Source organism: Hyla sarda, chromosome 7, assembly GCF_029499605.1.
Source record: "Hyla sarda isolate aHylSar1 chromosome 7, aHylSar1.hap1, whole genome shotgun sequence".
NCBI lineage: Eukaryota > Metazoa > Chordata > Amphibia > Anura > Hylidae > Hyla > Hyla sarda.
In genome coordinates, this window is record NC_079195.1 from 163,639,463 (window position 1) to 163,658,509 (window position 19,047).

The 19,047-nt window shown below is 40.5% G+C and overlaps 1 protein-coding gene across 1 annotated transcript in view; it reads right to left on the reverse strand.

Moving 5' to 3' along the window:
• Positions 1-18,773, reverse strand: part of SLC43A1 (solute carrier family 43 member 1) — a 154,195-nt gene extending 135,422 nt beyond the window's left edge. Inside the window, exon 1 of the mRNA XM_056531175.1 lies at positions 18,556-18,773. The gene's annotated coding sequence lies outside the window, so the exon portion shown is untranslated. The remainder of the gene's footprint in view (positions 1-18,555) is intronic.
• Positions 18,774-19,047: the final 274 nt, after the last annotated feature.

Here is a 19,047-nt window from a genome sequence, read left to right on the forward strand (position 1 = left end):
TTTGTGGGGCTATTCCTCCTTTTACCCCTTAGGGGTCTGCACCAGCATGTTAGTGTAAAAAAATAACAATTACATTTTTTTTTTCATTTTCACAAGAGGAAAAAGGAAAAAAGACACCCCAAAATGTGTAACGGAAATACCCCATATGTGGACGTAAAGGGATCTGCGGGCACACAACATGGCTCAGAAGTGAGAGCGCACCATGTACATTTGAGGCCTAAATTGGTGATTTGCACAGGGGTGGCTGATTTTATAGTGGTTCTGACATAAACGCAAAATAAAAAACATCCACATGTGACCCGCATTTTGGAAACTACAGCCCTCATGGAACGTAACAAGGGATATAGTGAGCCTTAACACCCCACAGGTGTTTGACAAATTTTCATTAAAGTTGGACATGAAAATTAAAATGTTTATTTTTTTCACTAAAATGCTGGTGTTACCCCAAAGTTTTCATTTTCACAAGGGGTAATAGTAAAAAAGCCCCCCAAAATTTGTAACCCCATTTCTTCTGAGCATGGAAATACCCCATATATGGATGTACAGTGCTCTGCGGGCAAACTACAATGCTCAGAAGAGAATGAGCAACCTTTGGGCTTTTGGAGAGAGAATTTGGCTGTAATTGAAGGCCATGTGCGTTAACAAAGCCTCCCATGGTGCCAGAACAGTGGACCCCCCCCCACACGTGACCCCATTTTGGAAACTACACCCCTCACGGAATGTAACAAGGGGTGCAGTGAGCATTTACACCCCACAGGTGTCTGACAGATTTTTGGAACAGTCCACTGTTCCAGCGACCTGTCAAATGCCAGTGGGGTGTAAATGCTCACTGCACCCCTTATTACATTCCGTGCGGGGTGTAGTTTCAAAAATGAGGTCCCATGTGGACCCCCCGTTTACTGTTCTGGCACCATGGGGGCTTTGTAAATGCACATGGCCCATGACTTCTATTCCAACCAAATTCTCTCTCCAAAAGCCCAATGGCGCTCCTTCTCTTCTGAGAATTGTAGTTTGCCCATAAAGCCGTTTACATCCATATATGGGGTATTTCCGTACTGTTATAAATTTATTTTTTTTGGGGGGGAGGGGGGCTTTTTCTCCTATTACCCCTTATAAAAATCAATAAAAAAAATCAAATTTTTCATTTTCACATCCAAATTTAGTGAAAATTCATCAAACATTTGTGGGGTGTAAAGGCTTACTGTACCCCTTGTTGCGTGACTTGAGGGGTGTAGTTTTTTCTTTTTGCTGTTCTGGCACCATAGGGGCTTCCTCAATGCAACATGCCCCCCCCCCCCCCCAAAAAAAATCCATTTCAGCAAAATATGCTTTTCAAAAGCCAAATGTGGCTCATTCTCTTCTGAGCAATATAGTGCATGGCAGAGTGCTTTACGTCCACACGTAATTATTTACACCTCCCACTGTAACGAAAAGTTGTCATACACCTGTGGGGTGTTGAGGCTCCCTGTTCCCTTTGTTACGTGCCTTGAGGGGTGTAGTTTCCAAATTAGTATGCCATGTGTTTTATTTTTTATTTTTTTTATTGCTGTTCTGGCACAAAGGGGGCTTCCTAAATGCAACATACCCCTCAAAAGCCATTTCAGCAAAATTTGCTCTCAACAATCCCAATGTTGCTCCTTCTCTTCTGAGCCCTCTACTGCACCCTCAGAACACTTTACATCCACATATGAGGTATTTCCTTACTCAAGAGAAATTGGGTTGCACATTTTGGGGGGGCTTTTACCCCTTGTAAAAATAAAAATGGGTCTACAAGAACATGTTAGTGTAAAATTTGAAGATTTAGAATTTTCTCCTTCACTTCACTTTCTGAATATCATTTTGAATACTTTTATTAATATAATACTTATATTGTAGTTTATATAATGGGGTCATTTATGGGGTATTTCTCACAGAAAGGTCTCTCAAATCCACTTCAAACTGAACTGGTTGCTGAAAAATTCAGATTTTGAAATTTTCGTGAAAAATTGAAAAATAGCTGCTAAAATTTGAAGCCCTTTAACCCCTTAAGGACCACGGGTTTTTCCGTTTTTGCACTTTCGTTTTTTCCTCCTCACCTTTTAAAAATCATAACCCTTTAAATTTTGCACCTAAAAATCCATATGATGGCTTATTTTTTGCGCCACCAATCCTACTTTGCAGTGACATCAGTCATTTTACCCAAAAATCTACGGCGAAATGGGAAAAAAATCATTGTTTGATGAAATTGAAGAAAAAACGCCATTTTGTAACTTTTGGGGGCTTCCATTTCTACGCAAAAAGGTAAAAATGACACCTTATCTTTATTCTGTAGGTCCATACAGTTAAAATGATACCCTACTTATATAGGTTTGATTTTGTGGTACTTCTGTAAAAAATCATAACTACATGCAGAAAAATTTATACGTTTCAAATTGTCATCTTCTGACCCCCTATAACTATTTTACTGCTTATGGGGCAGTATGAGGGCTCATTTTTTGCGCCATGATCTGAAGTTTTTAGCTGTACCATTTTTGTATTGATCGGACTTTTTGATCGCTTTTTATTCATTTTTTCATGATATAAAAAGTGACCAAAAATAAGTTATTTTGGACTTTGGAATTTTTTTGCACATACGCCATTGATCATGCGGTTTAATTAATGATATATTTTTTATAGTTTGGACATTTACGCACGCGGAAATACCACATATGTTTATATTTATTTATTTATATTTATTTATTTACATGTTTTTTTTTATGGGAAAAGGGTGGTGATTCAAACTTTTATTAGGGAAAGGGTTAAATGACATTTATTAACTTTTTTTTACACTCCCATAGGGGGCTATAACATTGCATACACTGATCTTATACACTGTTCACTGCAAAGCCATAGCTTTGCATTGATCAGTGTTATCGGCGGTCGATTGCTCAAGCCTGCATCTCAGGCTTGAAGCAATCAATCGCCGAAGGGACACGCCGGAGGCAGGTAAGAGGACCTCCGCTCGTGTCCCAGCTGATCGGGATACCGCATTTTCACTGCGGTGGTCCCGATCAGCCCCACTGAGCAGCCGGGCAGCTTTCACTTTCGTTGAAAGTTGAACGCCGTGTCTAAAGGGTTAATCAAACGCAGCACCACGATCGCTATTAGCCCGGGTCCCGGCTTCAGATACATGCCGGGACCGACCCGATATGACGTGGGGTCACCGCGTGACCCTGCGTTATATCTTGGGAGCCGGCCAAGGACGTAAATATATGGGGTTAATGTCTTTAAAAACTCAAAAAAAATTCTACTTTATGATGCTATGATAAAGTAGACATATTGTGCATGTGAATCAATATATAATTTTTTTGGTATGTCTATTTTCCTTACAAGAAAAGAGTAAGAAAAAAATGCAACATTTAAAAATTTTTCATGAAATGTTTGCATTTTTCACCAAGAAATTATGCAAGTATAGCTGAATATTTACCACTAACAAAGTAGAATATGTCACAAAAAACGCCCATGAACTATTTTCTTCCGTACTATCTTCCGTCACAAAATAACGGCCGTTATCAATAACGGACTATAACGGGTTAAAAAGGCTATTAAAAAAATCCCATAGACTACAATGAGGTACTGAGTAACATATAACTTTTTTGTTTTTGTTATATGGTTTGTTTTTGTTTTTTTCTGTGATACGGCGCTGTATTCCGTGATCACTGCATCTTGGGACGCGGTGATCGGGCCGGGATGGCTGGTGTTATCTAACAGCAGCCACCCCTGCATATAGCCCAGGGGGGTCCTGAGACCCCCTCCTTGTTGGCAATCGTCGATATTTGCCCATTCTGATGATTTGGTGATGAATTGATCTGGTGACCTGATGGCCTAAAAAATAAAGGTGATTGGTGCTGTCCAAGACAGCACCAATCACCACTATGCAGCAGGAGTGAGGTGGCAGGGGTGCCACCTCACGATCGACATGATTGGTCGGGCAGGGCCGGCTGTCCAATCACCGACCCTGCTGACAAAAAGCGAGAGTGCACTGAAGAAAAGACCTGGCGGTGGAGTTACGGGCAGCGGCATGGACTCGGCGGTTGTGGCTTCGTGGACCCAGAGGCGGAGAGAGGATGCTGGCGGCGGCGGCGACAGGATCTGGGTAGCAGCAGGAGGTCAGGCCTGTGTGCTTCCTGCTGTTACATGAGTGCAACTCCAGCATGCACAGCCAAAGGGCATGCTGGGAGTTGTAGTTATGCAACATCTGGAGGCACACGACTTCAACTCCCAGCATGCCCTTTAGCTGTCTGTGCATGCTGTGAGTTGTAGTTATGGAAGAGCTAGTGGCACTTTTTCCCACTAGCTCTTGCATAACTACAACTTCCAGCATGCACGGACAGCCAGAGGACATGCGGGGAGTTGTAGTTATGTGCATTCAGCTCTTGCATAACTACAACACCCAGCATGCCTTTTGACTGTCTGTGCATGCTGAGAGTTGTAGTTATGCATCGGCATAGTTACATAGTTAGTACGGTTGAAAAAAGACATGGGTTGAAAAGAGATGGGATTTTATATTTCTTCATAAGCATTAATGTTATTTTGTTCCAGGAATGTATCTAACCCTGTTTTAAAGCTGTTAATTTTTCCTGCTGTGACCAGTTCCTGAGGTAGACTGTTCCATAAGTTCACAGTTCTTATGGTAAAGAAGGCGTGTCGCCCCTTGAGACTAAACCTTTTCTTCTCCAGGCGGAGGGAGTGCCCACTCGTCCTTTGGGGGGTTTGACCTGGAACAGTGTTTCTCCATATTTTTTGTATGGGCCATTAATATACTTATATACATTTATCATATCCTCCCTTAAACGTCTCTTCTCAAGACTAAACAATTGTAACCCTTTAATCGCTCTTCATAGCTAAGATGTTCCATGCCCCATATTAGTTTAGTCGCGCGTCTCTGCACCCTTTCCAGCTCCACAGTGTCCCTTTTATGGACTGGTGCCCAAAACTGAACAGCATATTCCAGGTGAGGCCGTACCAATGCTTTATAAAGGGGGAGTATTATGTCCCTGTCCCTCGAGTCCATGCCTCTTTTTATACATGACAATATCCTGCTGGCCTTGGAAGCAGCAGCCTGACATTGCATGCTATTCTGAAGTCTGATCTACAAGTACACCCAGATCCTTCTCTACCAGTGACTCTGCCAGTTTTATCCCCCCTAAGACATACGACGCATGCATGTTATTAGTACCCAGATGCATAACTTTACATTTATCCACATTGAACCTCATTTGCCAAGTGGATGCCCAGACACTTAGTCTATCCAAGTCATCTTGTAACCTATACACCTCCTCTATAGACTGTACCGTGCTACAAAGCTTAGTGTCATCTGCAAAGATAGAAACAGAGCTGTTAATGCCATCCCCTATATCAGTGTTTCCCAACCCAGTCCTCAAGGCACACCAACATTCCGGGTTTTTTTCTGTCACTCCATTGGAATAGAACAGGGAAAAATTAAAATCCTGGACTGTTGGTGTGCCTTGAGGACTGGGTTGGGAAACACTGCTCTATATCATTGATAAATAAATGAAACAACAGCAGGCCCAGTACTGAACCTTGGGGTACACCACTAATAACCGGGGACCAATCAGAGTACGAATTATTGACCACCACTCTCTGGGCACGATCCATGAGTTCAATCCAGTTACAAACTAAAGTTTCCAAACCCAAAGACCTTAACTTACCTGTCAGACGTCTATGAGGGACAGTATCAAACGCTTTAGCAAAATCCAGAAACACTATATCCACAGTCATTCCTCTGTCAAGGCATCTACTCACCTCTTCATAAAAGCAAATTAGATTGGTTTGACAACTTCTATCCTTAGTAAACCCATGCTGGCTATCACTTATAATACAATTATCCCCTATGTATTCCTGTATGTAATCCCTTATAAATCCTTCAAACAATTTACCCACAATGCACGTTAAACTTACCGGTCTATAGTTTCCTGGGGAAGACCTAGAGCCCTTTTTGAAGATTGGCACCACATACACCATATACATATACTGTTCAATACTGCCAAAGCATAGCATTGATCAGTGTTATCGGTGCTCTGCTGCTCCAGCCTGCAGAGCCTGGCTGAAGCATCAGAGGACCGATCAGACGGCGAGGAGGCAGGTAAGGGCCCTCCCACCGTCCTCTCAGCTGATCGGGACATCGCGATTTCACCGCAAAGGTCCTGATCAGCTCCGCTGAGCTGGCCGGATACTTTTACTTTAGTTTTAGATGCTGCAATCAACTTTAATGGCGGTGTCTAAAGGGTTAATGCCTGGCATCGGCGCGATCAGCAGGCCCGGCATTAACACAGGGTACTGGCTGCTGATAGCAGTCGGGACCCACTGGGTTTGAAGTGTTCTAAGTCTGCTTCAAACCCCAGTAACGTGACCAGGGCATACAGGAATGTCCTGCGTCATTAAGGACACAACATTAAACACAGTTATACAGGATGTTCACTCACCACTTTACATTGTAGCAGAGTGTCATTTCTCCAGTGTTCTCACATAAAAAGATATAATAAAATATTTTACTTATAAGTCTGTCAGATTTGGTGATTATGTTTCGGAATTGAAGCTGAAATATAGCATATGGTAGATGGGTTAGAATGACACGCACAGGGCCGCCATCAGGGGGGTACAGGCAGTACCCCTGTATGGGGCCCGCCGCTGCTACTGAGGATCTGGAACACTTGTCCCAGATCCCCAGCAGACAGCGCTGCCTTCTCCTGTATGCGCAACACACGCAGGAGAAGGCGTCCCCCTCTGTGTGAGCTGCATCTTACACAGAGGAGACGTGACCACCACCCCCACGCAGTACAGGTGCCGATGACGTCACTCATCGGCGCCTGTACTGTAGAGGGGAGAAGACGCTGGCCCCTGCTGCAGAGGAGATCGCTGCGTGGGACATCAGGTGAGCATCATTTATTTATTTTTAACTCTGGGGAAGAGAAGGGGGGCTAACTCTGCCTATAGGGAAAGGAGGGTAACTCTGCCTATACCTATACAGCAGTATATGGGGGCACAGAGGGTAAAGGGGGGGTCATTAAATATATTATGGGGGTGCCGAGAGGGAGTCAATAAATATATATGGGGGCACCAAGAAGGGGTCATTAAATATAATACATATGGGGGCACCAAGAGGGGGTCATTAAATATATATATATGGGGGCACCAAGACAGTGTCATTAAATATATAGGGGGGCACAGAAGGGAGGGGGATTTACAAATATATATGGGGACACCAAGGGGGTCATTAACAATATATGGGGAAAAGGGGGGTCTATAAATATATAGGGGGCACAGAGGGGTGTACATATATATACAGGGGCACAGAGAGGCACAAAGTGGGCACTAATAATGTGTGCAACCATACACATGAGGAGTCTGTAAAGAAGTGGGCATTGTGCTGAAGAAAGGCGCCTAAAATGTTTGTCTGGCAGGTTCTTTGGAGACGAGTCTTCATGATGGCCTCTAATCAAAGAAGACGTAGCTTGTGAGTCAGTAAATGTAACTGTAATCCCTTATAATGGCTGCAGAGCCCTTGCTAGTATCTACCTCTGTATGATCAGTATGTGGCACTATTGTTGAATTTTTAGGGAAGTTTCACAGTAACTAGATTAGGGTGTATTAGAATACAGCAGGGTGCAGTGCAGTAAAATACTGTGCAGCACAATGTCTTACTGCACTGCACTCTGCTTTAATCTAATTAGAAATATATAATTAGAAAATAAAATAATATTAGGGACAGGCCCTAGGGGGTGATTTGGGGGGTTGACCACGTGGTGGAGGGGGGGCCCAGGCCTTGAGCTGTGTAAGGGGGCCCGAAATTTCTGATGGCAGGCCTGGAAACGCATCACATACAGACACCACTTTTGGCCCCATTACACTACATTTTGTCCATTTGATTTAGTATAGGTTAGTCTGTCAACAAATAGGTATGCTGACATATGCTGTGGCGTAAGGTCCATTGAGTGTAATAGACTAAAAATAGTCTACTATTTTAGTCCATTTCCTGAATGTATACTGTTTTTGTGTAGGAGTCCGGCTTAGACATGGTTTATATTCAGAAAATGGACTGAACGTAACCACTAGTAGACTAAATACAGTCAGCATACTTTTCTACAAATATTCTGATGTATACACCCAAATGTAGGGCCTGAATGTGAAGTGAATGGTGCAAACACAGCTTACACACCACTGACACAAACCACTTATATTGACACTTACTTTCTTCTCATCTTTCTTTCTACTGCTCCACATTTGCTCTTCTAAAGACTCATTTGAAAAGTCCTTAGTCTTTTACTGCACTCATTTAATGTGCACTCATCATGTGTGCAATCCTGGAGAAGTGCCGTGCTTTCGAATATAAAGGGAGCAGGAAGGTACAGCCCAGCCATAGTACTGAATTCAAGCACAGCAGCAGTGCAGATATTCTAAACACCATACTTTTCCCCAAAAAATTTTACAACTTTGTTTATTAAAGATTTTTCAAATAAATGTTTTACAAGAGCAGTAAAAACAGAAGGCAGTAATGTGCAAGGGCAAAGTGGGTAACGCAGTACCGATGGTGCCTTGAACAGTAAACCAGAAGTAAGGATACAGCTTATATGGTTCAATAACTCAGGTTTAGGAAGACCCTCACCCCCCCATCATACACACACACCCCGCGCGCACACACACACACACAAAAAAATATAAAGGAAAAAGAGATCAGGGTTAAAGGGAAGCGCCAAAGACCATACAGAAAATCCCCACTACATATCAACCAGTATCAACATATCACATCATCAATCGACAGTGTCAAGAAGGCGCAAGGAGCCGAAAGTATTATTAAGAGCGGCTAGGCAGTACCTCTCAGTGTGGCGGAATGGCAGAACATGAGCATCAATCTGAACTCTGGAATAGTGGGCAGTTAAAAAAAAATGCACCATTTGGCAAAGAAATGCTTTGCACTTTGTTCCTTATGCCTCTCTGCATAGATCCTGTCGACCTCCAAGTAAACTTTCAGCTCCTCCATCAAATCGTCTATAACCGACATAGCAGGTTTAATCCATTCCCGAAGAAGCACTCGCTTTGCCACTAACAGGATAACATGGAGAAAATGAGGTATGCTTCACAGTCCCACCGCCTCCTCCAGCAAGGTCGACAGAATGGAGCAGAAGAGCCTGAGGAGTTAAGGGAACCTGCACCACCCAATTCCTAGCAACATAACAAATAACATGCTCCCAAAACTCCTGGGCTGCCACACTTTGGACAGAAATGTAATTCTCTCAAGAAAGGATGAGGATGCCAGGAGATTAAATGTTAGAAAAGCAAAATGCATGATCTTAAAATAAGTCTCCCTCCACCTTTCATGAATTACATTAGCTCGATCCTTAGCCCAACTGTCCAAAAGCTTGTCACGTACCTCAGAGTTATGCAATAGAGCCTCCCACTTGATAAAGATCTTATGTTTAGAAACCTTCAGGAAATGAGCATTGAAGCATCTATAAAGATCTGACACCTTCCTAAGCTGTGGCCCACTATATCTTCAAAAGAAGAGGGTGACACCTCCGAGGAAGGGTCTCGTAATCGAGACTTACAAAAAGAAAGTAGCTGTGACACCTGAAGGAAGTGGGAGAGCGACAAGGAGAAGGACGACAGAAGTTACTGCGGGTTAAGCCAACGCTTTTTGTCAGCATGCATCAGTCACGTAGCAATCTTGAGGCCCTTAAGGCGCCAAAGATCAAACAGCCTATTCTCACTGCCTTGAGGAAATTCTGGGTGGCCCCAGAGATCAAGATATCTGGACAGCAGAAAGGGGAGTCCAAAGGCCTTTTGGAGGGCCTGCCAGGTCAAAATGGTATCCCTAAGAACCAAGGCAGGCTTTATATGGGGGGGAAAAACGGAATGCGAGCGTGAAGACAAGACACCAAAGCCCAAAGGGAGACTAGATCCTCTTCCAAAGTAAAGCTGGAGTAGAAGCTAGATCCGTGAATATTTTCTTTATCCTAAGAACACACAAAGTTAAAAGTAGTGCAGCCAGTGCTTGTTAAAACGGCCCTGGGTTGCTTCTGGATTGTTGGAAGAAGTAGCTCAGTAGCTTTAGGAGGATGCTTAAATAGCATACTTTGACAGAATTATGGCAGAATTGTGAGTGAGCCTACTTCCTTAGATGAAAAGTAGTCCCACAAGTGAATAGTCTCAGAATGCTTTACTGCTAGTATGACACAGGACGCATGGTAGTGCTCACCTTTTGCTCATCTTTCTCCAGATGTCCCAAACAGTCTAAAGAGGGCTTAATCATAGAAAATGTTTTACCCCCGTCCTCTGCAGTCCAATACCTTGCAAATTGTCAAGCTGTCCTAGGGTATTTGTCATTAAGTTCATTTTTATGACAAGAAATTACTTTTCAATTCATGCAATTCATGTGATAACTCTTTATAACTATCTAGAGTCAATGCAAATTGCTACTAAAAAAAGCTGAAGACATTATTTGTAAAATACCTTGACTTATCCTGCTAAACCACAATATGCTGTACACAAACTTTATATAACTTTTTTAAACTCTATACTAAAGTTAAAGTGACATGGTACAGCACGTAAACAAATTAGCATAACCTCTCTAATAGAAATTTACCTGTGATGCTAAGCTTCATCCTCAAGGTACAGGTTGTCCTCTCAGCCATGTCATAAACTTGACTAAAATGGGCTTGGACATAGCTAAGCAAACTGATCTTTGCTCTGCTTTGATCAGGTCCAATAATGACTGGCAGCAAACAAAGAACTCAGTGTGCCGTGAGCATCATTTTGCCTGAATTGTGTGTCTTTTATAGCATACAAAAGTAAAACAAAAATAGAGAAAAAGAAACATAGCCACACAGTCACAATTTGTATTTTGATCTACTTGCTTCTCAGCATAATTTCAAAAACTAATAGGTTGTTAGTATATATTTTGATCAAAGAGTACAAGCCCACTCACCACGTCAAGGCCACCTAGTTGGAGTGGGTCCCTAACCCACTAGTATACAAACACTTATTAAAGGAAATCTGTCAGTAGTATCACCCGCACTAAACCTGTCACACAGGCTTGTAGTGCGGGTGATGCTGATTAAAACGGTACTTACGTTCCGCCGCAAATCACGTTTTTCTATTTATGCTAATGAGGTCCTTGGGGCATGGGCGGAGCTCCGATCCAAGCATGATCCTCAGAATTCCAACTAGTGTTACAGTCACTGCAACCATAACTAAAGTCATCTTCACTGGTCGGCCGCTCCTTCGCCACCCGACTCATCAATATTCATAACCATCGCCCTGTTCCTTTGTTCGTGTTAGTGTACGGCGCATGCGCCACTTATTGTGTAATTCCGGAATCGGTGTTCCCCTCGGCTTCACTGCCACAGCAATCTTTGATCTACATTATATATCATATGTACTAATATGTACAAAGATGGCTGTGGCAGTGAAGCTGAGGGGAACGCCGCTTCCGGGAGTACGCATGTGCGGTAAACTAACTCGGCGAAGGAGCAGGAAGGGGGGTTATGAATATTGATGAGCCAGGTGGAGCGGTCGCCCAGCGAAGATGACGTCAGTGTGCCCCAAGCTTCGCCCATGCCCCAAGGCCCTCATTAACATAAATAGGAAAACGCGATTTGTGGCGAAACGGCTGGGCAAATCTGGACAATGTGTGCACCTTTTTAATCATCATCACCCACACTACAAGCCTGTGACAGGTTTAGTGCAGTGATACTACTGACAGATTTTCCGTTTTAGATGGTGTAATCAACTTTGATTGCAGCATCTAAAGGGTTAATGCTGGCCATTGGTCTGATCGGTTATGTCCGGCATTAGCCGTGGGTCCCAGCTGCTCATAGCAACTGGGACCCACCGGATATGAAGCATGCTCAAATCAATTAATAATAATAACAATATTTATTTATATGGCACCAACAAATTCCACAGCACTTTTGAGGGTACAAATAAAGACAGTTAAAGGGTTTATCCAGCATTTAGGGGAGGGTTTTGGATTTCTTCAAAAAAAAAAAAACAGCGCTCCTCAGATTGTGTGTAGTATTGCAGCAATTGCAGAGCACCACAGTGCTCTCTGCTGACACCTCTGTCCATTTTAGTAACTGTCCGGACAGTTCCTAAAATTGACAGAGATGTCAGCAGAGAGCACTGTGGTCAGACAGAAAAGAAATTCAAAAAGAAAAGAACTTCCTCTGGAACATACAGCAGCTGATAAGTCCTGGAAGGGTTGAGATTTCTAAATGGAAGTAATTTACAAATCTGTAGAACTTTCTGGCACCAGTTCATTAAAAAAAAAAAGTTTTCCAGTGGAGTACCCATTTAACAGACATTACAATATTATACACTAATATCGCCCTGCTTGCCAGAGCTTACAATTTATAAAGGATAATGCAAACAACATACACTCACCACTATGAGGACCTCCATTTGCGTGCACAAGGACCAAGTGATGAGTTTATCAGCCCAAGTAGAATTCCATTGAAATCTTATTTTTACTGATAGAGCATTATAATGTATTTGTAGCAAACATGACAGCTGAAGTAAAGTGTTTGACATATTTTTGGCTGATCCCCTTAATTATAAACATTTCTAAAATGTCTGTTATAATAGGGGTAACACAGAAATGCATCAGATGTTTAACTCCCGCTGTCATGTTGGCTGTATATAAATTTTTATGTGCTATTAATAAAGGAAAACATATTTATGTACCCATTTTTTATTGGAACTCTGCTTAAAAAGTTAGTATGTACTGCTCTACTATAAAAAAAATGGAAAAGAGAGACACATCTGAAAGAACTCCTTTTAAAAAAAAGTTACTAATGTTCAGTTGCATTAATAGTTAATAGCTATGGTGTCACTTTTATAATTCCGTTTTCCATGTAAGAATGGGCTAAAAATAGTTGAGGTAATTCCATCAAATTTCATAGAATTGCACAGTTCCCCAGAGACAACTGGTATTGAGCATTGTCAAAACTTGCAATATTTCTGTGGTGGAATTTTTCAAATTTTGGTCATTTTGGTAAATATTCCTAAGTGTATATGAATTCCCAAAACAAGGGGATAAGATCTTTGGTCCCATTTAGAACACTGTGGAATAAGTTCTTACTATATAAGTAACTGAAAATATATCATCTAATTTCAAACAGCAAAATGAAAAGCAATTGTACAAAAGATCATCAGCAGCAATCTTACAAAAATGTGTCAGATACATTTTTTATGCCATGTACTGAAATGTAGATAAATATTTTTTCTCTAATCTGTTCCATTTTTATTACATTTTTATACATTGGGGTGAACATATTGCCTGAGCTCTCTGTACTGCACTTATATATACTTTACAGCAAGCCCTAGACTGGAGACTATTGACTTTTATGGGAGAGTTTTCTAGAAATACTTTGTGTCCTGTACAGTGGTTATTGTGCAGGGAGGAGAGGATGAGGAAAAGACCTTAACTACAGGTGCTTCGGTATCCAAATGAAATAGCACGACCAGGTCACAGGGATAAACTAACAGCAGCTTTTATTCATGTAAAGCAATAACACATTTCGGGGTGATACACCCCTTCTTCAGATTGACAGGGTAAATAAATACATAAATACAAATAAGCAGGGTTTTTCTATGCATGTGATTGATAACAAAATGGTGGTGGGGTCAAATGTAAAGGTCATAGTTAATTAGATGTAACAAATCCAGCTGTTATAAAATGGCACATATGACTTCGGGGAGATAGATGATAAAAAAGAGTGCTCACACACATAAAACATAATAATGAAAAAGAGGTTTTCTTATATAGCAGCATGAGTAATGATAAAACAGAAGAAGACCGGCAATTGCATCCAGTATACATAAAAAATGAGGCTTAGAGCGCAGGGCTCGCGCTGCCACTGCACTCCACTGCACGGAGACTCTGACTATATTGAGTTCCGTAAGAAATATAAGTAAATAAATAGGAAAATCTGGAATGCAATAGTAGGTACAGAAATACATATAGGGAGGCATGTAAAGCTCACAGAGAAAAACAAATAAAATAAGCAGATAAAAATGTTAATATATATATATATATATATGCCATGCATGTACTCTAAACATGAGTCACTAAAAGATTCTAAAATCAATGTTAAATCAGAACAAAATGGCATTAAAAAACATGAAAAAGAAGAATGCCCTAAGAGCATAAAAAGAATAATAGGCATAAAAGAAATACCGTAGCTAAAAATCAGGAGCAAACATAACCGCTACAAATTACTCTCAATGTATTCATTGAGACCTGAAGGGTATAAAGTGCGTAGCTTGAAGATCCAAAAGTTCTCACGCTGTTGCAAAACACTGAATCTCTGTGGGATAGCCCTGTCTATAGATTCGATGGCAGTTAAGGAAAAGTCTGAGAAATTATTTCTATGATGGGTATATACGTGTCTTGAGACACTGTAGTTGTTACTTTAAGTTCACGTTACTGCGGTGTTTATTAATGCAATTTCTGAGGCAATGTATTGTGCAGCCTCTATATTGTAGGCCACAGGCACATTCAAGTAGATAGACTACGTATTGGGAATCGCAGGTCATGTGGGTTTTGATCTGAAAGGTGTCTGCTGTGACGCCGGATTGAAATTCCATTATGGCGTGTAAAAGAGTAGTAGTAAGTGGTTACATCTAAAGCATCCAGTTTTGTGAAGGAAGGTATAATCATTTTTGTTTACATTTCTGAGGTTACTTGGAGCGAGTATGTTTTTTAAGGATCTCACTCGTCTATATGTTATCGGAGGTTTTGAGGGGAGAACGGTACGAAGGATGGGATCATTTAGCAGAATGTCCCAATGTTTTTTTAAGATAGATTTAATTTGACTACTATTGTTAGAGAACGTTGTGATAAAGTTACAGGATCTGGCGTTGGGTAACTCCTTACCATTAGTATGGTTGTTAGTAGATTTGGATAGGCATTGCGCTTGTGTGATTTGACTAGCTCTTTTGCTAGCAAATTTGATAAGACTAGACAGATATTTTTTAGCTTTGAATCTGGTTTTGAGTGTTTTACTTTGTTCATGGTAATCTGATTGTTGGGTACAGTTTCAACGGATTCACTTGAATTGTCCATAGGGTAATGTTTAACAGCCATTTTTTATAATGTAAACTTTCAAAATGTGGATAACTATTGCTGTCTACTTTTTTGAAGAATGTTTTAGAACCAATTTTATTGTCATCAGAATGGAAAACGGTGAGATCCAGAAATTCTGCATGGTTTTCAAAAATGTGTTGGGTAAACTCAAGACCCCAGTTGTTGTTAATGACATATTGCAGGAATTCTTCTAAATTAGAGGCAGAACTGTACCATACGATGAAGATGATGATTGTAGACACATGTCTCCTCAAAGCGACCCACAAAGAGGTTCGCAAAACTGGGCGCAAAGTGCGTCCCCATTGCAGTTCATTGTGCAGGGAGGGGAGGAGGTATTACCAATTGTGAATAACCTGATCCTGTGCAATCTATATACTACTTTCAAATTGCACTGTAATCCTTTCTTCGATTACATAGTTCTACTACAATACAAATCACTAGTCAGACCACACATGGAATATTGTATATAGTTTTGGCCACCAGTGAACAAGAACAAGAAAGACATAGTGGAGCTGGAGTGGGTTTTGAGTAGGTCAACAAGGATAAAAAAAAAAAAGAAGGAATGGGAGGACTACAGTACCCAGAAAGATAACCAAAATTTGGGTTATTTTGTTTAAAAAAAAAAAAAAAGATGTCTGAGGATGGCCTAATAACTATGCATAAATATATCAAGTGGCAATACAAAGATCTCTCCAATGATCTATATATATATTTATACCCAAGACTGTAACAATAAGTGGGAATCCTAGACCTAAAAGAAAAAAGGTCTTCTATCTCATGGTGTTAGAATTTTACTAGTCTGGAAGGCTGAAATTGATGCACATATGACTTTTTTTGAGTCTTATAAACTATGTTGGTATGGAACTTTGACAGAAGACTGCTAAAAAATGTCTCTACAGAACAGGAAGTGTTAGCTTTTAAACTGCAAGATTTCATGATTATTTTAAAACAGACAGCAAAACCAAAACAAAAAGAAAAAAAAAACTCTTTAACATAAAAACTTGGTCAAAATACTGTCAGTCAGACATGTCAACAGCTATTTATTGCATCGGATCTAACCGCTGAGACCCGCTGCAATCGTGAGTTATTAGCTGGGGAAGCAGACGGCATTGCACTAGAAGTCTATGCAAAGAAATGTATGGATCGCTCGACCAGCTTCCACAGCTAATAGCTCACAATCACAGCGGGTCTCAGGAGTGAGATCCAATGTGATCAACAACTTTTAACATGATATACACGTTAAAAGTTGTTTTTAAAGACAGTATCACTAATAGGAGATTCTTTAATAACACATTTCTTTTAAGGGTTGTCTGATTCAGAGACCACCTAATCATAATTCTAAAAATACTCTGAGAACAAACTATCTATGATCTGAATCCTTCTGAGGAAAAAAAGGCTCAGTTCAGTCCCCTCTTTTACTAGAATACTTGTATTAGTGCATGTGAATTGCACTAATCTATTTAAAATCTCTTAAGTACAGTGTAAGAACAGGGGAGCAAGAAGGGGTCTGCTTATAGGTCATAAATATTGACACATGACACAATCATGCTTTGTGACTACGGTTATCTATGTTATGTATCTAAAGAGAAATAGTTCTTATCACTCATGACATAACAAGGATTTAAAGCAAGTATCAGCATGTTATTAACACAGAGCGTTTACGTCCCTTCTACACTACATCAACACACACTGTAAAATCTATGGAAAAGCAAAAGAGAAGCACACAGAGTAAAATACATACTTTATGCCAACAAACCTATATAATTAATATGTATTTATTATCCAGGTGATGAACCAATAGGGGATTTCTGCCTAGAGAAGAAAGAAAAAACCTGAAGCTCCTGCACTCCAGTGCGAAATCTGTAACAGGGCTTCAGATTAATATGTGGCAGTTATAATCCTGGTGTCTATCAGGGCCCAGGTGCAAATGCTACCTCTGAAGAAGCTGAGGTATGAATTAGAGACTACATAAGGCTAGGTTTATACCTGCCCTCATAATTCCAGTTTAGTGTTCTGTCATAGGAACAGAAAATATAATGCTGGTGCCGGACGTCATACATGCTGGACACCAGCGCCAATTGACTGACCCCATTGACTGTGTCCAGTATTAGGGTATGTTCACATCCTGCGCAGATTTGATGCACTGGATTTGTAACTGCAGATTAGAGGCTGTGCTTAGTCATTTAGTTTACATTGAAATCTGCAGCAGAAATTCATGCGGCTCAAATTCTGCGCATTAAATCCTGCGCATCAAATCTGCACAGTATCCTGTACGTGTGAACATACCCTTATACTAATAAAATAAAGCTGCATTTGGCCAGTATTTTTCATGGACTTCTGAGCCTTTGAAGTTGATTTGAAACTGGCCTTATCCTGATGACCTGTCCAGAGAAAAAGTTGCTGAGTTGCCCATAGCAACCAATCAGATTGCTTCTTTCATTTTTTAGAGGCGCTTTTAAAAATTAAAGAAGTGATCTGATCGGTTGCTATGGGCAATTCAGCAACTTTTCCTCTGGACTTTGATAAATCTCCCCCTGTAAGTTGGACATAACACACACACACATCATAAAGGCCCACTCTCTAGCATCTGTTATCTTGTTCACTTCGAGGGTAAAAAGCATTTTGCATACATTCGTATAAACAAATTTCAAGCACAAAGTATTATACATTTATTGTATATGCACTTTTTAAGTACAAGAACTAGTTAGCATTAAGCAACGTGTTTTTAGAGTTCCTTGACCTGAAGAAACCGAGAGACTTGTAATTATTAGTGTGACAGATGGAAAGGGTTACACTATCCCCATGTGGCTGAAACTAGATATTCAACTCCCCCACATTCCTACCATGGCTATGTCACACTCCCTTGCCTTCTCCCACCAAAGACACAGGTTCTGCAAAGAAAATGATCACTACTGAATGCATGAACCCACCTTTGAAAACTATATACAGAATCACAGCTGTATACACATATGCGACGTATGTGAGCAAATCATTTTAATACATGTTATATATAGAATAATGTTAATGTAACATTTATACAACCTTCTCAGTTCGAGACTTTACCACGTTTTACATATGTCCAAAGGAAAGTTTCTCATGAAAGCAACTACTGCAAGATAACAGTGTATACACACACAAGCACATGCGCCCAAGTGACACGTGTAACACAGCAGATCATTTCATCAGCTACAAACTAGTATCATTTTTAGTTATTTGCAAGGAACATACTAACACAGTGACTGCTTTTACAATCAATTAGTTATGCTGTATATAGCACAAGATACAAGAGTTCTTAACTTAAATGTTCTGCTAGATAATTGCCACATGTTAAGATTTATATAAGAAAAAGAGAACTAGCTTAACAAAGGAAAAAGAAATGAAAAAGTCCTAGTTAAGTTCTGTGAGTTCAATGTGAAGAGTGCTCGACTTACCTGAGGTAGCACACGTTGAATTTACTACGTCCAATTTTTACTTCTACAGAGTGCGAGAAAGGAGGGGGTAACAGACACAGGAAACAACTACACTACTTTATAAGGTATGGTGATAGGGGGTGGGAGGGTTAGGAAGGGAGGAGAGAGAAAAGAAAAAGTGCTGGACTGAACAGAGGATACCAACACGTGGAATTAAGGAAGAGAACAGCCTGAGAAAAGACCTGAGACATACAAGAGGCTTCAGTGTTAAAGATGTGAGTAATAGGAAAGGAAAAAAAGAAGTAATAATAACAAAATTAAGAGTAATCGATATGTCTCAACTGTTACGGAAAAAGAAATTGTGAAAAATATCAGCACTTTCTAAAAACAAAGCAATGTTATAGTTCACAACTATTTAAGTTACTAAAGATGTAAATAATGTCACCATTATTCCCATAAACTTAGAATTTCCAGTCAGTCAACCAAATGGAATACACAGAATGCTTTGCCAAG